At 43.2% G+C, this 24,684-nt stretch overlaps 1 protein-coding gene across 7 annotated transcripts in view; it reads right to left on the bottom strand.

Annotated features, from left to right (window-relative positions):
- Positions 1–24,684, bottom strand: part of KLHL29 (kelch like family member 29) — a 412,753-nt gene that overhangs the window by 276,722 nt on the left and 111,347 nt on the right. Inside the window, exon 1 of one of the 7 annotated variants that reach the window (XM_075750510.1) lies at positions 20,529–20,547. The exons of the other annotated variants lie outside the window; for them this stretch is intronic. The gene's annotated coding sequence lies outside the window, so the exon portion shown is untranslated. Of the gene's footprint in view, positions 1–20,528; positions 20,548–24,684 lie in introns of those variants that run through there. 7 annotated transcript variants of the gene reach the window in all.

Raw genomic sequence — 24,684 nt, forward strand, 5'->3', positions numbered from 1 at the left:
TATGAAAATGGAAGGTTTTCAACAAACTGCACTGGCAGCTGCAGGATCATAAAATCCTTCAAGGGTCTCTGAAGCCAAGCTGTAAGCATGGCACCCCTTATCTATAATTAGGAAAAGGGGAATAAAACCTCTCAAATGCTATGTTCAACCCCGCCAGCCCCTCACTGCAGGGCTTTGTCCCTGGGTGTTTCTAATAAAAGAGTTTCAAGTGTCAGCTGCAATGCAATTTTGTTTATTAAAAGCGGAAGAGCTATGGCAATGATTATGTCAAACCTGAACTGCAAAAAGGACCACGTATTTGCAATCTTTTTACATAAGGCACACTGATAAACATCATTTATTTCACAATTGCCTATGATACGCCATACAATGTACCTTTATATATGTTTAAAGCAATTTTATTCCAAGAGATGTACATCTGATTTCAGTGGAGGGTATGTTTTCCAAGATGCATTAAGGTCTAACTGAATTTATTTTTTAAAAGAAGAAGAAGTGTAACTTATTACAACAATGCAAAGTATTATTGTCATAACAATGTAAAGTACCCATGGATTTAATACTACAAATGCTCTATTCATCACAATCTCATTTGGCAATAGTGTCATTTCATAGTATTTTATTATACAAACATTTCTCCAAGAGCGATGCTATCTCACAGAAGAGGTGCAAAAACCAGGGCACTTTCACTCCAAACTATCTGAATTGTAGTTCTTTATCAAATTCCTTGAAAACAAATACAGCCACTCCTCTAGCATTTCATTCTTCTTCCAAGTAAGGATGCAAAACTTTCAGCTCTAGAGCATAGAATATGACAAAAACTACAGTAAATTATAATAAAAGAGAAATAGAGGTGGGGAGTGACGTCTCGAAGTCACAAACTATGTCACGAACAGAGCGAAAGGAAAGGTTTGAGATGCTGACGCACATCTGTGGTCCAGCCACCGACCGGGCCACGCTGCTTCTCCAACTCTCAGATGGCTCTTAGACAGTACCAGCTTTATTTCCATTAACTATTTCTAATTAATGCATTAGCACAATGGACTAATATCAAAATCTTAGCTGTAATGAGGTGACCTCACATATGCAGGTTAACACGTGATATGTGACACTATTGTCAAAACTTTCAGTATTTCGATGGTTCTCTGTGCACTTTCTCCCACCCCACATAGAGAGATACTCAGCACCAGAGTCCCATCCATCCCCTTGGGAATTACCACTGCTCCTGCTACACCCTAACTACAAGTCACCCCAACCAAAAAAAAGAATCTGAACACAAGGGAGCAGTTTGGGAGTAATCCTTTAGAGCAAGCAGGCGGGCGGTAACTTTCCATCGCCTCTCCAACTTTCGGATGTTACAGAGAAGTATGTTACAGTACGGCTCAGGCGTAAATCAAACAGCACCGTATTGTCCTAAGACTTACTTCAAACGCAAAAGCATTTTCCACCATCAGGGAGAAAAAACTGGATCAAGACATATTGACAGCAAAGTGAATGCAAATAACTGAGTTTGAAAGCATACATACCCCGTATCTTCTAAATACACCTTTTTAAAATCCTGGGGTTTTCACAGTTTAGGCACTATGAACTCTAGTGCCTAACCTACTAAAGTCTATGTTCTTACTGCCTTTCTTCCAGCCTTAAAAACCCCACTGACATACACTCCATACCCCTCATAGCTCGGACCAGGCCACCCTCTCCTGCCAGACCCTCCACGAGGCTGCAGCTCCCCGGTCTCACCTTCGGGGACCCGCACCCTTCGCCCCCGCCTCAGGCTCCACTTCCTTCCCTCCTCGGCGGCTGCTGTCGTCTTCGCTGCTCTCCTGCACTGCCCTTCTCCACGTTTCCCTCTTTCAAATCTCTCTGCGATCATGGAGCCTAGCAACGTTAATCTGCCACTCATTTATCATATTTCAAGCTCAGATATACAAATCCGCTTCCCTTTGTCCGTTTGGATCATTGTGATTCCATTTTATGGTCTCGATTCCTCTTTTCTGGTCCTTTGCTTACGGGCTGTTGTTTATTATTATTTGCCTATCTGGAAGTTAATCTCTCTGAAGCCGGAGTCCTTGCCGCTGCCTTCCTCCGTTCAGCATGAAGCCGGGTGCTCTGTCAGTGCTTGATAAACCATTTGTCATTCAGGCAGCGGATAATGCGGCTGCACACATGTCCATTTTAAGCAGCATATACTAAAGTACTGAGAATAAAAGTGTTAAAATAGCACTGAAGGATTTATAAATACATGTTGGGGGGGGTGGGGGTGGTGTTCTCCATGAGAAAGGCAGGAGTTGCATTGCTGGGCCAGGCTTGAAGAGGTATTTCAAACTTGCAGATCCTTGCTATTTCAGCAAGGGCTTTGGTGACCCTGGACGTCTGTAGAAACCCCCTTTTTGATTTCTCCAGCTGGACAACAATAATTAAAAAGGCACACTGAAAGCCAGGGTCTTCAATTCTCTTTCTCGCCTTTCTTCTACATGCTATATAGCTAATACTTCTCTTTGTTGTCCACCCACTATCGGAGGTTGATGTAATAAAACGGTTTGGACAGGACAAGCGTTAAGGACTCAGAACTGTGATGGCTTCTCCCTCTACGTCCTGGCAGCAGTGAGGGTGACAGTGGTAGCTACCTCCACGTTAAATAGAAACTTCCCTTTCGCACAAATAATTCAGCTGTTCTCTCTATTCTTTGGACTTCACACTGTGTGTCATGCCACCGTCTGAGGAATTATTTTGACTTTCACACCACCTTATCTGCCATCTGACGTGGTCAATATTTGTATGTTAAAGTCTCCCAAGAGAGACTTCATAGAGATGAAGAGCTCCTTGCTTAAATTCCTGCTGTGCGGCAGAATTACGTCTCTATTCGGAGATTTCTGAGGTGCCAAATAAAGGGAACTTTCCAAAACACTTGTTGAAGACTTTCCCAGCAGCTCGGCCTGGGAGGAGCTGGAGCTGAACCATCCTCCCGCCTCCGCTGTCCCCAACGGCCAGTCCAGCTAAGGGGTTTTAAAGATACTTTTAAGAACAAAACCAAACAAAAACGCCAAACCCAAACCACAGGCGGCTAAAGCAAATGACGTGTTTTAAACCAGACTTTTAACTTCTTCCCAGGCGTGTTGGGATGGCTATGGGTAAATACTGCCATAAACTAGGATACAGCTGGACAAACCAATTAACTTTATGTTCAGAGATTTCAGGAGGTTCGTGATGAGCAGAGGCTGCTCCAGACCTCCAGGGAGAAAAAAAAAAATAAAAAAAAATGAAACCAACCATGTTCACGTGTTATGAAGTTCTCCTTGACATTATCACCTGCAGGCAGAAGCCTTCCCAAAGCAAGCGCTGTGGGGTCTGGAAAAAAGGGAGATGAGCGCAAGCGCAGAGTAAGCAGACATTTTATACTGGCTGCTTTAATTTCACTAAGCAAGAGTTTGGGATTTCATCAAAACAAGATATGCAATACATTCAAGTAATTATTTTTTTATTTTTAATAACTTCTTGCCTTTCCTTTTTCCTTTTTTCTTGTGACCATCTGAGAAAAATGACAAGGAGGTCCAGGAGTCTTTTTGTGTAATTCTAACAATTTACCTGAGGGAGTAAAACTGCAAATGTTTGAGACGATAGCTTTTTCAGTTAATACACTAGAACTAGTACAGAAAAAAAAATATTTGAAAATAAACAACCTCCCACCCTTATTACTGCCATACAAACTTATTTGGACATCCAGATTTCAAAACCAAATTGGCCGCAATTTTTTTTGTTTGGAAAGTGGATTTTTGCTACCTCAATATAGGCTATATTTATTCTGAAATTAAGGCCACAAACTTGCACAACAATAATTAAACTCATTTTTTGAAGTCCAGTTTAATTACTTTGGTGACAATACTTGCATATCAGCTTTTAGTTTTATAACTAATTAAAAATGAAAAATTTACCTTTTAAAAAGCTCTTTCCTTAAAGTAATTTGCATTTACAACAGGCATCCAGTTGGAGTTTCTAGCATGGGTTAGCTATCCGCTTCTGCTTGGAAAGACACTAAAAATATCTGCTTTAAACAAAAATACAACCTTCTCTCAAACCATTCTTACATGCCTTTTCACAGCATCATTAAATTATCCAGTTTTACTTTGTATCTGTGACATTCCCATATATTACAACATACATCAGAGGCACCCAGAGCTTTGGATGGCCAGTCTGGCTGACATTTATATGAGACTGAAAGCTAAACTATAAAGCAAATGAAGAAGCAAAAATACAACATATATCCCACTTTATCCTCCTTGCAGGTTTCACTGGACAACTGGAGTATAAAAACCAATTTGATTAATTGTCTTTGAAATCTGAAGACAAATTCAAGTAATTTTTCAAAGTGAGCCTGGCAGTTTTCACAGTGTTTTTTTTTTCCTAGGAAAAGCTATAGGAGGTTGTGGAAGAAGAAGTTTAGATTTGGTCTGTGGAACTTGGATGCAGCGTTGGCTATAACAAGTCTATTTGTCTCTCTGTATCTCGTGGTTCCTTCCCTAAGTGCATTTAAAATGAGTCCTCATGCTACCGCTGCGCTGTGTCAATTACATGTATTTTGTCCGAATGTTGTAAAAGTGATACTGCTATTTCTGATCTGCTGAAAGTGTTTTTTAGTTTCTTCTCTTCAAAGTAATTTTATACTGATTTCTCAGTTAGTACTTGTGAAACCTAGGGTAGGAGAGAAAGGCTGGGGAACAGGTCTAATGTATGCACATCAATTTTTAAATAGCTTTTTTATGTTCCCTGGGATGAAAAAGCATGCAGCTTGGCTCATTTAGGAAAGTCACAACATCCCACAAAGTCTCCTTCCCCATCGCAGATACAGCTGTGTCACTCGGGCTCTCTCACTGGAAATCTCAAACCTTATCAAGGTCAAGTGCTGCAAGGCGGGAGCCCAGTGACCTCTTCAAACGGCTGCTACGGGGATTATTTTCCCGGACTCTTTGCCCTCTCCCTTCTCCATTGCTGATATCAGTGCGTGTATCTTTGCTCTCCGTGCCCTTTCGGACTGTCATCCCTCCTGCGCTCCTGGCACGCTGACTCCCACCTTTGATCAGCAATGTCAGCCCTCACCATCTCAGCACAACGCTGCAACACCACTCATCTGTAGCCGACACTCCCTGGAAATATTCGCAGAACAGCTTGTAAGAGGGGAGAACAAAGCAAATCTCTCCCTCCTTTCAAAATATTTGATGCCACGCACAGAAGATGCGATTGTTTGACAGGGTGCGCTCCGACTCCTGCTTATCCCTCGGAATAATTGCCTTGCTGGGTTTCATCTCAGGCAACACCCTTTGCCACGGTCCAGCCTAGCTTTCCTGCATTACACTTTGCAAGCAGGATACTTGGAGTGAGTCCGAATGCTGGTTTTACTCTGTGTGCACACACCACCTAACGTAAGGAGATCTTAGACTGTGACCCTGGCTTGGGGGATTTTCTGTAGGATTAAGTAAAGAAAAAATATAGTCAATTATTCAATCGTATACTACCAATCAAAAAAGTTAAACAAGAGCAGGCGACCCCTTTCTCTGACCCTTCTGCACAACATCGTTACCTTCTTCTCCGGACTCAGCATCCATTCTGGCAGTCTGAGTTTTGGCTACTGCTATTCTATCAGCAGCTGATTGAATACAGTGCTCTCTGCTGCTCCCCTAAATTTAACTTTGCACTGCTCCAAGGCATTAATCAGCTGTCTTATTCTACCTCAGGAGTCCCTGTGTGTCTGTTGTGGATGGAGAGAGTCATCTACAGCGTTTCCAAAGTGTGCAGGATCTCCCCCCCGAAAAAAGAAACCAGAGAGGAGCCAGCGAGCTGGGGAGCTGGTAGACTGCAGTGCCTCCCACCGCAGCTCCCCGTGGCGTTACGCAGGAAGGTAGGACACCTAGGATGTGACAGCATGGGGCTCAGAGCTGAGCTTTGGGAAAGAAGATGAAGAGCTGACGTGCTATTCAGCCCCAGTGCCAGCAGCTCTTATCAGAACCAAAACTCGCAGATGACTACAACCGCTGGTTTCTTCAACAAAAGGTGACTTTCATCCCGTTGTAAAAACATGTATGTGTATTCAACTCTATTCAGCCAACCAATGGCAGGAAATTCACCTACACCGCAGTTTTATCCAAATACCACTGAGGGCATGACTTTTGATGGTTAAACAACCATCTCATAAGGAAGAAGAGCTGCAAACCGACCAATACCACAGCACAGAGCAGCCATTAGGCCAGCACCATCCCACCTTCAGCATGCCAGGCTAAAGCAAAGAAGAAAGATGAAACCTATAAAACATTCCAAAGCACAATGACTATCTGCTATGTGTTAAATTCAGTGCTGTCATATTTGGGTTTCTCTTGTATGAAAACAACCCCTCAGCAATATGCTCCAAAGCAGAACCAAACTCCATCACTTCTGAGGCTTCCTACAGCTTATCTGGCGTCCTGCTTCAAGGTGAGTAATTGCAAATCAGAAATAACTTACTGCACTGTTAAGCGCTGAAAGTATCTAAGTGTTGTACACTTCTTGTCTAAACAAAGACAGTATAGTTCCTGCCTTCGACATAAAGTAAAAAATTTTTCAAAAAATGGAGCAGAAACTCACACGCAGCGAATGGAAGGCTTGTCTGTCTCAGCACTACACTGTGGCATCCAAAACAAACTCAGATTTACATATATACATACAACAGTAAGTTCTCCTCTTTAAAATACTCTGGGATGTGTACACACAGATTATTAAAAGTAAGCATGATTCCAGGATAACTACTGATTAGCTGTTTTATTTCTGCATTTCACTGTGCTTGGAAAGTACACTAGTCTGCTCCAATTCTATTCATAGGTGGTTTCGGTTTCTGTCTTCTATGCAATGGCACAGCTCTACAGTCATTATTTTTTTTAATATTTAAAGTAGCTGAAGTGCTATAATATGGAAGAGGCTTCCAAACTGAAACAACAACTGTAAATATTTTCCTAAAGGAAACTGGAGGAGAGCTCTCCCTCAATCAGAGAAGGCATTTCTTAAGTATGTGGAAAAACTGTTGAAGTCCAAACAAAATACCTTCCACTGGGTCAATTTTTCCATTTTGCTAAAAATTTGTTTTTAAAGCATGAGTGGGAAGAGGAACTTTCAGTGATTAAACATAAATTTGGAGGCCAAAATACTGAACAACGCTGTTTCACTACTCCAGCGTAGACATTTGCCGCCTCCGCTGAAGAAAGGAAGCCTCAGCTGGATCACAGGTGAAGGCATCGCTACAGACTGGGAAAAGTAGAGTTTCTCCAACCACAGCTTCTATGCTTTGTGAGGAAGAGGACAATCAGTGCAATTCCTGATGCATTCCGCAGACACTGGGAGGGAATCACACCAAAGTATCTTCTGCAGGAACTGAACTCCATACATCTGGATGCAGAAAAGCTTGAATTGCTGCCACATCACTGGAATGACCTTTGATAGATGGCGGTAGCTGTTAAACTCCAAATCCTTTATTTGATTAAGCCTTAAGTCACAGCATCCTGCATGAGACAGAACTGCTGAGGCTGGAAGGCACCTCTGGAGATAGTGTAGTCCCACCCTGCTGCTCAGAGACAGGTCACCTACAGCAGGTTGCCCAGGGCCATGTCCAGTCAGGTTTTGAGTATCTCCAAGGATGGAGACTCCACAACCGCTCTGGGTAACCTGTTCCAGTGTTTGACCCTCCTCACAGTAACAAAGTTTTCTTTTCTCTTAACTGGATTTTCGCACATTTCAGGTAGTGCCCATTGCCTCTTGTTCTGTCGCTGAGCATCACAGAGAGGAGTTTGACTCTGTCCTCCTTACTCCTCCCTCAGATATTTACCCGCCTTGCTGAGACCCCTCCTGAGCCTTCTCTTCTCCAGGCTGAACAGTCCCAGCTCTCTCAGTCTCTCCTCATACAAGAGATGCTCGAAGTCCCTTAGCCGTTTCTGTGGGCTTTCGCTGGACTCACTCCAGTAAGTCCACATCTCCCTTGCACTGGACGCAGCCCCTCAGATGGGTCTCACCAGAGCTGAGTAGAGTGGAAGGATCACCTCCCTCGACCTGCTGGCAATGTTCTTCCTAATGCAGCCCAGGAGGCTGTTACTGCCCACTTATCTAGCCCATATGTCCTCAGCCTGTCTTTGAGGATGCCAAAACCATGCCCAGGACCGTAACAACACTTGGGTGGTGGTAGGACAGTGCTTAAGCCCGGGCCCTGGCGTTGGTGAGTTTACTGTACGGATGTAGCCCCTGATGGGCAGAAATGGCTCTGCTGTACGTCCCAGTGGAAATCACCCAAAATTAACATTTCACTGGCCAAAAGCAAGCTGCCAGTAATGTGGACCTGAAATTAGAATTAGAAAGTTTCCTTTACGTTGAGTGTATCCGAACAGCTGATATTGGCTGCACTGCTCTCCAACATGAAGGGCTGGTTCAGTTGCCTAAACACAGGCATTTAGCACCATTTGAGATGCCTCAGGGTATACGAGACATCTTCACAGAGTCGGCAAGGCAAATATGACAACAGACCTCCAGGAAACCCATACCCATCTGGCATGGCAAGCTGGAGGCACGACGGGAGACCCTGAGGCATCTTAAATGGCACTGGATGCCTATGTTGAGCCAACTGAATTGAGACCCAAGCATTCAGATTCAGCAACTTTGTTCATTTATTTATTTCAAATGCTCTTATGCTTATAATATTTACGGAGTGACATTTTCAAGTTCCGCTCCATGACCACATGGCTACAAACCAACAATCCCAGCTTTCACCAATACATTTTTAGCACCAAGTCACAGGAATCCAGGAGAATGAACAACAGCAACAACAAATACACCAAACATTGAGACTCAGTTAAGCGTCCTCAGCCGGGTCCTCCAACACATTCTGCTTAAACATGTTGACTAAAGTTTATCATCGCTATATTTCCCTTTAATCAGCTTGCTGCAGATTGCCTTTTGGGCAAGAGCTACGGGCTACCGGCAGGCCCAGCAGCCCATACTGTGAGTATCTGTGACTTGTGATTTTCCTCTTACTCCCTTCAGGAGCAAACATCATGGAAACCTGTAACACGATTAGTGTGCTACACGCCGGGTAAGTAATATTTATAAGCTTCATGACCTCGCCTTCAAGGTAATACACATCTCTACATTCAGAAACCACAGGTCTTCCTTTCTTTTTGTTTCTACATTTTTAAGTCATAACAATTTCTCTGATCTAATGGATAATGTGGTTGTGCAAAAAAGGAGAAGTTGCACAGGAGAGGTGAGAGGGTAGAGAAGGAAGAAGGACAGACCGTGAACTTCAAGACAGGAGCTGCAGGAACCTCTAAAACTGGTAAATTTAATTTAATTTTGTAGGTCTTCGTTAGAGACATCTGAGTTTGATTTAGAAAGCAGGCTTCTTAGGGAAGGGCTATGCCTTCCTCAGTAAAACACACACTAAACGCGTTGCTCCCAAATTATAGTATTTGCTTCTCAGTTGGATGAAAAGATTTTTTTTTTACTACACTCCTGCCTGGAGATCATTTCCATGCTCCCCCCCCATGCTTTCTTTTCAATGTAAACATTACTTGAAATTATTGCAGTGCAGATGAACAACTATTAATTAAAAGTGAGGAAGATTTATTGCATCAGACAGCACTGCTGTAACAGATCAAATAGCAAGAAGGATACAGAGCACAATGTGCAATTAACTGCTTAATGCCTCTTAGATCGCAGCCCCACATGTTTCACAGACGTCATGGTGGGTTTACACCCCACCATAATTTGGTTGCTTGTCTGCGTTTCAGCTCTACCTATACCACAAGATCATGATTTTTGAAGAGGAGTCAGATAAAAACACAGTCTTGCAAGGAGGCTGCAAGAAAATATATTCCAACTGATACTGTCGCTTTTTTCTTGACCTTGCGTTAAGTCTTACACTTTGAGTTAGAAGGCGTTAGCAGCGGGGCCCACGGTTTCATTACCTGGGGTTTCTCAGCACCGTCACCCACCCTGGGCTGCAGAAAGCTCAGAAAGATTTGCTTTGCACTCAAGTGACAGATGCTCCTAGTCCAAAAGCACGAGGCTTTGGAGTCGTAGCCCTACCGCTGCTGTGAATTTGCAAATAGCTCTGTGCGCAGGTAGTAAGAACTCGGATGGCACAGCCTGGCAAGATTTTTAACTGGGTTGTTTCTGCACAACTACTGCAAGATCTATCAAGAGGTTTTAAGCAGGTCCAATGCCTGCAAAGATACAGGAGTGCTGGCACACGGAAACAGCCCTCTCTTGGCAAAAGGCAGAAAGTACCTCACTGTGAGGAATGCTGTACCACCTCGGTCAGATCTGTGCACGAAACCTCAGAAACAAGCAGCAATCTCCATCGACACAGAGCATGCAGGACAAAACAAAAATCCCCAAATTAGCTATTTATTAATCAACCGAACAGTAATTTAGATGATGCAAATTTCTGATTATATCTCATGTACAGAAGCAATAAGCCACATGGAAAAAATCAATTTCCAAGATTAATAAAATGATCAATTCAGGTCATTAGCGGCAGTTATTTCTTTAAGACAGATACTAGGAACTGAGCTGAGACCAAACTCATTACCCAAATGGTTGCCTATCAACCATGAAATGGCAACAGACTATTGTTCGTTCAGTTCAGATCTGGAGCTAATGATTTGGGGGTAAAGAGTTATCAATCTCACGATGAGTTCATTGAGCCACTCTGTCATGTGTGTTGGGGAAAAAAAAAACAAAACAACAAAACTATTTCTGTTTCTAAAAAAACCCAATGGAAGACATTTTCTACAGCTGATTTGTTATCTGCCCTTTTTTCCCCGACTAACGCCAAGTGCCGGGAAGCCAGGACCTGTTTCCAACCTGTGTGCTCATATATTTACTGCAGTTACAACTCTGAAGCTCCTTTTCCAAGTATAAGAAAATGTCTGCACATATGTGAAGCAAAGAGTTATTAATTCTTCACAGCTTCAGCTTCGCTATTTTAAAGCTCACACCAGCTTCAAGCTTGGGCATGCTGATGGCAAATGAGAGTTACATTTCTAATTATCTTCTTCCTTACCAAAATAAATAAAATTTACAGATTCAGGGCTATGCATGCACAAAAAAGATACTGCTATTAAGAGACAGGAAGGCTGTGCTAGAACACCCCTAGGCAAACGAAACAATTCCTTTCTCATCCCTCTCTCCTCCTTCCAAAGACCTTCCCATTTATAGCCTGTCACTTACAGACACACTTCCAGCATTTAAAAATACTCCCCGTGTTTGTGGAACCATTTTCCAGAACAAAACGTTATCATTCATCAGGAGCAGAGCTGTTTGCAGTGTGAACAATTCGCTTTCGTTAAGTACCATATGGCCGCCCGTAGGAAAATGCCAACATGTTTCAACTCTACAGCTGGGCCACGGTTCCTTTATTCATCGTGCAGATGGTTGTAATTGACACCACTACTAAAACAGGTCTCGAGCACTTCTGTAGGATCATTAGAGTAATTAGTTATTAAATACAGTTACCATTTTTAGAAAGAAGGTTTTAAGGCTTGGCATGTAAAATGCAATATTTTGCTATAATGAAAAAGACAGGCTAAATGTTACGGGGAGGGGTAAAGCTTATGTGATCCTTTTTAGTATTTTATCGGAGAGGCTATGGAAATTGCTAGAGCAGAGCGAAGCACACAAAATTATTTGCTAAGGAAATCAGCTGAAACCAGGAGTATTCTTAAATAACCTCCTAGTGCAACTGCATACTAAAACTTTGGCAGAAAACAAATCCACAGTTCCAGGGGGGAGGGAAGCGAAACTTCACCTATCACCGAATTTCAAGGCTGAATCCAGCGTTAAATGTGGAATGTTAATATTTTTCTTAAGTACAGAAAGGATGACTATCGATCCCATATTCTTGATACTCTGATGCATCTATTTTCGGGGTTAAAATCCAAACGCGTGGGGTTTTTTCCTGCAGTTGCAGGGTCAAATTAATACATATTATTACAGGGGTCCTGCTCAGCTCTGAATTTCAGGTGAGATATAGCAGGGCTGCAGCCTGGGCTGTGTAGCAAGACAAATTGGCTAAAGCACCTTTTACTCATGGACCAGCAAAAAACCCTCCTCATAATAAAACCAGGGTTTGCCACTGAATAAGACGTTTGGGTAAAGCCTTATGATAAAGCTCAGTGTGAAATGCCACCATTAGAGTCACAAAGTCACATCTAAAAACTCCGAACTCCAGCAAGGAGACATTCAGCCTTTAACAGCAGAATTATACATGGCTTCTGAGTGCTGGTCTTCAGAGATGAGAGGAGTCAGAACAAGCGTGCTAGGATAGCAAAGCTATTACTGGAAATTGTAGTAGCTTCTACTGCAACAAAACCTCAAGTTTTTCATTACAAACTGAGTACTTGGTGTTCCAGACTCTATTTTCATTGCGGGCGTAAATCTAGTAGGGATTATCAGACATAAAATAATATTTTCTTTCACGGCTGATGAAAATAATCTAGCACTGAGGTACCCAACAGTAGTCTACAAGAGATACTGAAAAATAACATTGATGAATAATGGTATAAACCTCCTCTGAATAGAACTGGGTTAGAAATCAGAAAATGATTTCTAACCACAAGAAAGGAGAAGAGGGGAATAGCTTTCCGACTGCAGTTTTACGCTAAAGGGTTTCACAAGGGAGCACGGTAAGTTTATGACACAGCCGCATCTCTTACCTGGGACTCGGCGACTTAGGAGCTCTCCTTGGGTTGCATGTTCCCATGCATTTCACTTCTTAAATTAGATTCAGTTAAAATACATTACATACAACTTTAATAATGAATATCAGAAAGCCTTTATATAGCACAGCAGACATTAAAGCCATTTACAAAGAAAAATAGATGCCATTAAAGTGAAGGTATTTATCTCAGGTGGCTGCTGTTGTGTGCTTACAGCTGAATCGGTTTTTATGACTCTTTTTCAGATGAGCTGCCGAGCAGAGATCCTGAATGCTACGGTCAGGCTGATGGCAATTATCCCGGGAGCAGCAGCGCTCACCCCAACCACCCTGGCCAAATTTCACTTCTGATGATAACCTTCCGCCCACCTTCGTTCCTCACAGAGTTTCAATTAAAGGTGGTGTTTCTGCGGCGCCTGCCCTATGGAGTTGCGTAGGGTGGCCGGGTGCTGCTCCAGGGATCGCCGTGCCGCTCCTCGATGGGACCTCCAAGTCCCACGTCTTCTGCTGCTCAGCAAAATGATTGCCGCCTATACAATTTATAGTTTGTGCAATTTTTTCTTAAAGTTATACATTCACTTATTAAAAAGTGCTAATTTTTGTGTCTTTGCATAAAAAGGGCTTTTAAATGTAGATTTTCAGCTTTGCATATTAAACTTTGTTAGCAAGTCTCAATTCCCCAAGCAGAAAATTATGGCAGGATTTTTAGCATAAACACATATTTCTCACATGCAGGAGTTGAACTGCCTAATCTAAGAAGTATCAGTTCTGGGTATTCTACTATTTACTTGGAAGCTATTATGTGTTTTTCAAAGTTTCTAGCAACTTTCTATCAAATAGATCTCAAGAGCTTATATGGTTATGATAATCAACATTAAACAGAGCTATGGTGGTGGGAGAATTCTAATATTCAAGCCACCCTTTCTTCCCTTAGAAGAGGCTAGGGAAATCAATCCAACATCGCTAAGAAGGGGTTATCATAAATTGCCAACCGAGCATTAGATTTCTATGCAATGTCACAGTTATGAATAAAATCCTCCAGTATATAGGAAAAGCGTAGTACTACTGTCTCTCTTTTAAAACAGAGAAATTAAATCAAAAAGTATTCAGTAAATAAAATCTGGAAATGCACAGAAAATTTGCCCTATAAATGACAGACTTAAGAAATGCAATTTATCTTATTGATAAGGGGATTAACAGGGGAGTAGATCGCCGTCTCTAAAGACAGGTCTTGAATCTGTCGGAAGAAGATTCAATGGGAATACAAAACCAAAATTGAAACCAAGACAGAAATGGTTAATGCACATTAAATACCAGCTGGTTTCATGTAGTAATTAATCACTGGGAAAAAAAACATAAGGATGGTGTGGATTTTTGATCACTCAGAATTTGTAAACCAGACAAGTTAATGTCCTAAAAGATCTGCTATAGCTCAGACAGAAATTAAGGGTTTGAGGCAGAGATTACCAGGAAAGTACATTAGACTTTCTAATCATTATGAAGTTGATTAGGTTTGTGCTTTGGGATTTGGATCAGGCCCTCAAAAATAGATTGTGAGGCATTTTGTTGTTATTGGGGTTTTGGGGTTGGTTTTTTCTTTTTGGTCTTTATTATTCCTATTGGGAAGTTAATGCAGAAACTTGCCAAAATGCTGCTTTCAAATCCTATTTCCCATTTCCAGTCTGAACTTTACTCACGATACATTTACACCCATTTGCGTACTGCTAACACAGACTTAATTCACACAGTGCAAAAATAGCTGAGATAAAGAGACAGAGCAAACCAGGTTGCAAGTTGGAATTTGAACGGTTTATTAAAGGACGGAGATCCACCAGCAGTGACCGGCCGCAGCGACCCGAGAGCCGGCCCCAGCCCAGCATTCCCAGGCATTCCGGTCTGAAAACTTCGTGGAGAATTTCAACATCTCTCTGCTCTCTTAAATTTATGTCTACGCTATTAGACACAAAGCAGCGAGGCGTACTCACCTCGGCATCTTCAGGTTGTTGAGGTATAACGGACAATTAGACTGCCTGCAGAACGGCACTCAGACCACGCAGGAGATTAGAAGGGGAAGGAAAAAGACTGTGTCTCAAGCAAGCAAATTACTACAGGAAATAACAGGGAAGGAGCCCAAATTTAGACCCTTGTTACCTGAAGATCCAGGTTTAGTATTCTGACGTTATTAATTTCAAATTCATGGTCTAATCGACTCCCAGGCGACGCAACCTTCTAATGGATTGATGGGAGTGAACAAGGCTTGAAATCAGTAGGGAAATGAAAGAGTTAACACAAAAAAAGCCAACTAAAAAAAAAAAAAGTATATAGTACCATTATGGCCCCTTTATAATGTCAGAAGGAAGTTGTTAGGCTGTCATTCCACAGATGTTCATCCACACATATACAAGAACACAAACAAATCTCATGGGATCCCTAACTTCATGTGTGGCATACATAAACGTTAAAATTCTTCCATCATCACACATTACTCCTTCCTCCTGCTGCGATAACAACACGGGGAATAAAAGCACGCCACTTCCAAAAAAAAAAAAAAAGATTAATCGAGCTCGGGAAACATGGACTAGCCTATGAAAAAGCCTATGAAAAAGCACTGCCGTCCTGGAAACGTACAAGAAAAACTACACCGAAATTACAGAGGAAAAAAAATACTAGCTTATATTGGGTACAGTAATTATTCTCAAATACTACAGGTCTGCAGATTCACATCTGTTCTGCTGGATTTTTCTTTGTGTTTAAAAGAAGAGAATAGCAACAATTTTACTATATAATTATCTTCTTTCCCTTCAACAAATGTTGATTTTTTTTAATTGCAGGTAAAAAGACAAAGCTCAGCCATTTAGGCAAAATAGCTTAGAATTAATTTCCTATTTTAAAACACTAGCAAACAGTAATAAGCTTCTCTGCAAAAGTTTCCAGAAACTAACATCTCTTTCTCCTCGATGTGATCCCATAAAGATCATGAGCACAAGAAAATGCTTCACATGGCACTTAGGACACAAGTGGTAGAATTAAGGAGAATTTCTCATCAGGAAAACTTTGGAAGGATTTGTTCGTACTTTTTAACGTAGGAAATTAGGGAGGACAGTTGTAAATGGTATCTCCAAATTCAGCTGTTTCATCGAGTTGTGTGGTTGCTCATGAGAGCAGACTGCAAGAGTAAGTCCTCAAAGGACTTCAGCTACCCTGTCATAAACCCCACTACTTCTAGATTGCAAAAGATGCTCTCGTCAGTGAAAGAAAAGCTGCGGCTGGAAAAAAATTTCCCTGTAGGAAGGTTCAAAGAAAAGACTGTAACAACAGTTGACTGGAAAATGAGAAATGTATGTTGGCGAAGAAAAATCTCCATCCCCTGGGATCAAAAAACAGCTGAACCCCAAACCTGGTTGTTTCTTTGGTTTACATATGTCCAGTGTGTTGCTGTACATCATTTTGATCCGGTACAAATTTTGCACTGCCTGTCCTTTCAAGTTCATTAACTTCAAATCCTGTAGCAGTTGGGACTGTATGAGTAACCGGGTAGAGAAACAAAATTGGTGGCTGACCAAAATAACATGTAAAATACAAAGCAAAAAAACAGTTTTAATTTTTATAAGAAAATATTTGGTTTGGGCTCAGTTTTAGTAAAAATAGAGATGCTCCTGGATAACTCCCACCCTTTCTCAAGTGGGTCCTTCCCAGTTTTCTCTTTTGGACGCATCTCTGCCCTGTACAAACAGCCAGCGGCACCACCGATGGCCCTAATCCCGAGGCAGTGAAGTCTCTCATTCGCTCCAACCCTATAAACGCAGAAACACCTTATGGAAAGTGGAACAGCTTTACGGCAGAGATTGACAGAGGCTGTCTGGTGCTCGCAGTGCTCTGCCAAGAGGCGTGAAATCTCCCTTCACATCCCATCACAGACCCCCACGGAGCAACCACCTCCGTCTGGCTGGGATCTTTTTTTTATGAATGGCACTGGAACTGCCTTTTTGTCAGAGATTTTGCACAACCCAGTGGTGTTGACCGTATCGGCATCAATTTCCAGAGGCACAAGGCCAGGCAAGGAGGCATCGGCGTGCTCTGCAGCATGAAAGTCAAATTTGTAAGCTCCCTCCTTGCAGCAAGAGCATGGAGACGTGAGCTCAGCATACCCTCACAGCAGGTGGGAAAGCTGAACATCCAAACAACCCAAAATCTCTAACAAAAGCTAATAAGGCTTGGAGAAACTCTGATGTGGGGCTGGCGATGTTGTCTGTGTTTTCATCTAAGGGGAAGTAATAGTCTTGTAGATCGAGATGCTCAGCGTCACGGAGGGACCGAGTGAATTTTACTTGGTGAGAGGTTGGATGCCGAGGAGCAAATCCTTTCATAGTGGTAACGCTGAGTGAGGGTTGAGCAACAACAGTGTTTATTTTCATGTCTTGTGATAAAAGAAAAGTGCTACTGGTTCATGTCAAACCTCTAAAATTAGTGAAAAGAAAAAAACAAAAAACCACCCTGAAAAAGGGGATTAGAAACTGCAGTCCTGCAATATTGCCTAAAGCTATTTGGAAGTTACAATTGTAACTAATCAATGCCTGCAAACAACTTTCTCCTTAATAAGAAGGATGAGCTCAAGAGGGCTAAAAATAATGCTCAGATATTTTAAATCTGAGTTTTCACTTTAAAAGGCCATTACTGGAAGACAGCACCACATAGACAGAGAAAAATCTTCACACGGTCTAACAACTTGATGAGTCTTTTAACGAATGACCAAGTCTACTGTTTGCTAGAAATTAAATCTTCCTCTTACTATTTGGCTTTTCCTGAAACAGTAGCGATGAGAGTGAAAATAACTATTTAAAAAAAAAGGCAGAGCAAAAAATATCTGGGAAACATGAGTAAGAGAAAAACTACTGGATAGTTCACTGCTTTTAATTCACAGTGAAGTATTTATAGATGCTAAGGGTCACTGGTAGTCTCACTAGTAAACAACAGCAGCTGGTTGAAATTGTACCTCTAGAATTTCATTCATTTTACTGCTGACAAATAAACTCAGTGAATCAATGCCAATGTAATATAGTGTCTGCACAGAAACTTTAAAAAAAAAAAAACCCACTAGTTTTAAAAAAACTCAACACTGAGGAATTACAAAGGCAAAATGCCACGAAGAGCAGATCTGACCCCATCCACGTCACCTGGATTTAACTCCTTCTCTATTTAAAGGCTTTCTGACAGCCAGTTTTCTGCCTTGCAGTTGTTTTTTTTCTTTTTTTCAAAGCAGTCACAAAAATCTGTTTCTGCCTGTATATTTTGTACAAGAATTAAACCATCAACATTGCTGACTCTTCCCTCTGTGCTTACTCACTGGTATCTCCTTATAACCCATGCTCATGACCTCACCGTCTCCCTCACACCCGAATTAGCAGCACGACGTTATCTGATAGGGAATCTCACGTTTCATTATTTAATAGGTTTGTGTTCATCACCCACTACAGCCACTCGCCATAAGGCCCCAACAGCAGTGAGACAGTCCCGTCTGGAAGCACTCAGCCAACACCAGTGATAAAACCACCCCGTAACGCACATCTGAAGCACAAATATGGGAGTAAACAAGTAGCGAGACCAGCGGCTGCCATCACTGCCGTGCACATAGCTAGAGCATGTGAAGACAGTGGGTTAATAAATATGGGATGCCTTACTCCGACATTGATGCTCATGGGGTTTTCTAAAAATGACCTGCAGCTTAAAGCACTTGTTTTCAGATGCAGGAGAAAAATAACCATTGGAGAGTCCCTCTCCAATGCAATTTTCTTGGTGAAGTTTGATTTTTTATACGTGTGTGTGTGTGTACAACACAAGTAAAACTAGTTATTTATGCAGAAAAAAGCAGAAACCTTCTTTATGTGGCTGGACCACCTCTGCGAGAAGCAGCGGTGTGAGTCTGACCACCACCTAGATCCTCACTCGGCTCAGGGAAATCCGATCCAGCAATTTGGCATCGCCTGAGCCCATCACGGGAGGTTTTCTTCTCAAAGCAGCCTCCCTGCATCAATTCACAGCACTTCATGGCAGGACAGCATCTATCTGTAAGATGCTGAGCAAATGGATACTTTTCTTTCACAGGGAAAAAAAAAAAAAATATGCTTCTGTGTATGTGAATAAATAGTATGTGAATAAGAGTCAGGTTACAGATATGGTTTGCAGTCTTCAAGCTGTGAAGTCTTGCAGAGCACCGAAATGGTTTCCTGGGATGCCCAGATGAACCCATCCTGTGCCCATCCCATCCCACTACTTCCAGGCTGCCACACACGTGGTTTGGCAGGAGGCAGAGCACTGCCGGAAAGCTTGGCACCAGGAAAAACCTCATGAGAAAGTGGCACGCCACCACGGTGCCGCATGTACACTGGCAGCAGTGACTTCTCTGCATCGCTCGCTAGTGGTGTGACGAACAACGATGTCCTGACTTTTGCTTTAATAATCAGCTTCTGCAAAAGTCTGGCATCGTTTTCCCATCCTCTCACGCAAGCCACTTTTTGCGTGTGGCATTTTTTTTCTTGCTTTGTTTTCATCCTGCCCTTCCCAGAGCTTATACCTAGAGATACGAACGCAACGTCTGACTGCCCACAAACTCACACTGCGCTCTGCCCAAGCAAGTGGGCAAAAATAAATTGGTTCTACAGGCGCACAGCCGGGGTGGTGCAGGGGGCAGACCTGTTGGCTCTACACAATTCAGGCCATCCCTCTAGCCTTTCTCTTGGGTAAATCTGGCAGAGAGCAGGCAGGGAGCGACACTGGCGCTGCCAGGCTCCCCGTGGCTGCGGCACAGCGATCCTCCCCATGCCAGCAGGGAAATGATGGTGGGAACAGCAATGGGCCGCTCCATCCCGTACAGGCACCAGCCGCCCCACAAGCACCTGCACCGCCTTTGCAGCCGTAAGCCCGCTGCACCAACGCCGTCCTCTCTGCCGAGAGCCAGAACCGGTGTGGTTTACGCCAAGCAAGCCCTGGGGCTTCCCTTCATTCCCACACAGCAAGTGCCCTGCAAAATCAGGCCCTGGGCACGGCAAACAGCAGTGAGCTTAAAGGCTGCGCAGCTGCGCTACAGCCATATGGCGACCAGTCCCCACCACAGAGCAGGCAGCAGGACCTGACGGGTGCAGAGAGAATCAGCGTCATGCTGCAGATTATTCCCTGGCTCACAGGATTTTAGGCCACTAGACCATGCTGTGTGTGGTATTACTAAGCTTCTCCTGAGCTGGCCTGAGGTCAGAGGGTACATTGGCTTCTCGGCCATCCCGGTGGCAGGTGGCAACCTTTACGGAGCTAGCACCAGCTCTGGACCGCTACTACTCAGGGCAGGGTCTTCCCAAAGCATCCTCTAAATTAAGGGACCAAGGGCAAAACCTTAAAAACCACTCTTGAGTAGCCAGGAGTCAGTATAGAAACAGAGACACCGCTGAGCAATCATTACCTGGCCTAAATATTTCACCAGCTACTTTTTGCAAGCATAGATGTAAACCAAATAAATTAATGGGATTCTCATTCCTTCCTTTCTCCCTCTCCCACGTACAAAGAGAAGCCCCTGGTCAGGGACCAGTACTGCCCACACAGCTGCCCTAAATGCAGGGCAATAGGCTGTGCACAGAAAATATGGTATAGATGCATTTTTAAGAGAATGTACCATTTTTTTTTGTCACATAGACCTGTGGAAGACAGGTATGTGCTGCACAGTAACTCAAACCCACTTTATGACATTTTAGTGCATGCGTTGGGGGTTTGGTGCTTGTGCTCCCCCCATGAGGTGTTGAGCTTGACTCCATAATTTTACCTTAAAAGCTTTATTGAAGCACAAGAAAAAGAAGAAAACCTGGGACCCTCTTTATATATTCTCTCCCTGCGATGCAAGACAAAACCAGTGTTAGCATGTTTCCTGTTATGAATTAGCCCCTATTACAATACAGCTGACTTGGCATGATGGTTGTCATAGAATCACAGAACTGGTTGGGTTGGAAGGGACCTTTAAAGAGCAGCTGGTCCAACCCCTCTGCCATGGGCAGGGACATCTTTCACTGGATCAGGATGCTCAAAGCCCCGTCCAACCTGACTGTGAACATTTTCCTCACAGCAACGGCCCTGCACGGGATCTGACACAGCTTTATGGGTCAGACATGCATATTAAACAAGAGAGCACATGCAAACAAGATTATCTCTGATGATGGCTAATAAAATGTAAAAAATTCTCAATTGCAAGACTTTTCCTATTTTCACTTAGAGAAGCAAAGTTCCAACGCAATTCTTCATTTTCACATTTTTCAAACACATCATTGGTGGCATTACGTGCTGCAGCTGCCTCTGGACCGCGGGACAGCGTGCCATGCCGCCGCAGGTCCCCAACAGGCATCTGCTGTCAGGGTCCCCGTTCCTTCACACGGAAAACATGGCACACGAGGGATGGTGAACACAGGGCCAAGCCACTTCCAGGGTAAGCGCTGTACATGAGAGCTGGGAAATGCCACTAAATCCTACAAAACAGACAGTGCCCAGGACAGCTTACCGCCCATCTAAACCACGTGCAGGTTGGCAGCAGACTGGGGAGACTCAGGGGACCAACCCCGACAGCGGTACTGTTCACCCAGAATCCACCGCTTCTGGTGAAAAGCAGTGTGTTATAATTGGATTTCCCCTTGTACAACACTTCCATTTGTGGAAAAATTCAAGTATTTTCTCTTTTGCAATTCTATTATATTCATAATCCTGCCATATTCACATTACTTATTTATTTGGTTATTTATTTACAAGGTATAGCATGCGCTGGAAGCTCTCTGGCCTGCGTCCTCTCTCTGGAGAAACACCCGTCACAGTCTCTGGTGCACTTTTCCTGGCTACGGCTGAAAGGATGTAATTCATCCCTACTTTTCTTGACCTTTCTGCCACTTTACTGCCTCTGATATTTTCCTCTCCCTTGTCTTGCTTCCCCTCCTAGGGCTCCTCTTCCCTTCCTGCTTCCCCTCCTAGGGCTGCTTTTTCAGCATCTTCTCAAAGAGACATGACCAGGGGAGGCTCTTCAGGGCCAGAATCCAGGGGGACCGGAGGGGACCAAGAGCAGATCACGGGCAACCACACGGCTCGAGTGCGGGCTCAGTCCTTCCAAATGATGAGAGGGGGGATGTCTGTAGCCACACAGATGGGGTATGGGATGGCTTATGCGCATGCAACTCCTGGTCTGCGTGCACAGCAGCCAGGTGTGTGCTTCAACTTATGCTAAGGAGGACTTGAGCTCAAGGACTCTCCTTTTTTATTTCCCACCGTGCCTAACCTCAGCAAGGTGAGTGCCATCTTCTCATGTTTACAAGGGAAAAGAGACAACAGAAATACAAATGACCACTTGTGGGATGCTTCAAAGTTACCAGACTCTGCTTTTATATGGAAAATACAGAAAAGACGACAGGCCGGAAGAGGACAATAAGTGGAAGGTAGCAAATTCAGGAGCCGGTGAAGAAAAGGACAAAAAAAAGTTGGGAGAAGGTGGTAGAGAGCAGAGCATGAACTACAGCTGGGTGAAATCCTCTCTGAATCCATCACTGCAGTGGGCAACACTGTGAATTTGAGAGAGAGGTTATCAGAGATCGCTGAAAGAGCAAGATGACAAGTAAGTAAATATGTTGTTAAAAGTAGCTACCAAAAACGTGAAAAGTAGGAAACCAGTGGGGGATCTGCAGTTTGTGCCTCATGGCTTCATGGCAACAGGGAGAGGCAAAAGGTGAAAATTCCAGTTAAGGATGACTGTGAAGGGGAAGTTACGTCAAGCAAAAAGGAGAAAAATAGACCAGAATGTTTAAGTCACAGAATATGCAGAAAATAAACCTACAGCATGGAATAAAACGGTGATCAGAGAAGCAGATCAGAAAAGAAAGACTGCTAAAACACCCAGGCCCAAGAAGTGGCCATTTTCAAACAACAGAAAACTCATTCAGGTTTGAAGGTCAGGTCAAGGCCAAGGAGTAAAACCAAAAGACAACAGGGGAGAAACAACATAACAAAGACCAGCAGAAAGCCAGGAGGGAAAGCGGTGCCAATAGACAAAGTTACAAGATAATGAGAGGGAAGAGGAACCAAGCGTGGTGCTGAGGAGGAGGAGAAGAAATGGGATGCGAAAGCAAGCAGCGGTACGAGCTTCTGAACAGAGCAAGAGCTGGAGAGAGACAGATGCTCACCGACATCTGCACGCAGCACAAACCTCAGCCTGCGCTGGAGAAATATTTCATTGTTCCGGAAGAGAGAATTTCTTCTGATACTTGATATTATTTCCTTCCCTTCTGAATACAGAGCAGAAGCACTTTTAAATAGGATTTAAACCTAGCAGTAGAAAGTGTTAATATTTATATAACTAAGTGGCCTTAAGCCAATGGAAAAACTATGCACCGAAAAATGTGTGATTATCTGATATTTGATAAAGATATTAGAGGTTACCAAGTTTTTAAAATGACTTTACGTCGTTAAGTAATTATTCTTACAAAATCAATGAAGAGCAGACACTAGCTGAGGGCATTAATTAGCACGGCCTTCTTTGAAGTATATAAAAATCCCATGGTCCACCTTCCAGAATTGGCCGTGGGTACTTACAGACTAACCTGCACACAGGCAGTAGCTCTGGTGGCAATTGGCAAGTGCACGGCAAAACCCAGCCAAGCTTGTTGGAAACTGGACAAGAAGCAAGCCTACTTTTAGTTCTCGTACTAGACTGCATTTCCCAAAATGCCTGTATCGTCCAAGAACCTCGAAGAGGGGACCAGGATCTACAGCAAATTGCTACAGCAGCAACACGAGCTTGCAAGTCTATGGGAACAAGAGGAAAAATATCTATCTTCCTTTGCTTCTGGGAAAATAAAAAAGCTAAATACAGCAAAGGAAAAGAAAGAATGAGGATGTAGATAAAAGAATAGGTCAGAAAATCTTGCTGTAAAAACTTTTTCCTTTTTGTTTTGTTAGTAAGAAATTTTTTTTTTCTTAATAATCAATGCGATTTGGATGAAAAGGCTCTCAACCTGCCCCTGGATACCCCTCTTCATCTACTGAGCAAGCTCAAGCCCCTCCATGCATATGCTCACCAAAATGTTTTGCGGGAGGAGAAGCGCAAAGTGCTTTGCCTGGAGGGACCGGGGCTACAGCTCCAAGTCAGAGCCCCTGGCTCCGGCATTGTGTTTCCTTGTCACACCGCTCTGCTCTGCTAGCAGCTGAGTATAATGCACTAAAATCCTAATCTCTAAAGCACTGTGTGCCAGTGCTTCGGAGATCAGCATTTCAGTCGATTTTACTTTGCCGCTGCCATCGCGCACAAGAGAGCGGCACAGCAGGGGAAAAGCAACACAATATGCAGAGATGGAGAGGCACACACGGCCGGGGAGGGGTGGGGGGCAAGAGCATGGTAATGCAATAAAAAGGGGTGGGAAAAATAAAAGAAAGAAATGGGGAAAAATAGGACTATCGTGCATGAATAGGAACATTGGGCCCTCTCCTTCGCAGCAACCCTAACAGCAGGATGTCTCCAGCCACAATAAATCCGCCATTTTCTAAGCGAGGATTTGAGTGACCTGCAGATTTTTTTTCTATTTCTTTCCTCGAAAAGGGAAAGATTAGGAAATCTCTGCTATAACCCTTCTGTGCATCTGAGTATCTGCGAATATTTTAAGATGACTTCCCTCCTGCCTCTACCGTGTGTTTTAAAATTAAAACCAAAATGATATTGCAGGGATTGGGAGAGTCGAAATCTGACCCAGGACTATGTGGGTCCCCTAGACCCAGTCTGGCACGGTGCACACAGGGGCACGAGTGCTCGACTGACTGAGCACAGCACTTCCGAGTTCAAGGCACAATGGTCCCAGCTAAAGGAAAGAAAAAACAACCCCTCAAAAAAAATAAAACAAATGTAACAACCAAACACTAAAAAGTCAAGAGGATCAAAAATAACTGGGCAGTAATTATAA

The sequence above is a fragment of the Balearica regulorum genome, chromosome 3 (genome assembly GCF_011004875.1).
Source record: "Balearica regulorum gibbericeps isolate bBalReg1 chromosome 3, bBalReg1.pri, whole genome shotgun sequence".
Classification (NCBI taxonomy): domain Eukaryota; kingdom Metazoa; phylum Chordata; class Aves; order Gruiformes; family Gruidae; genus Balearica; species Balearica regulorum.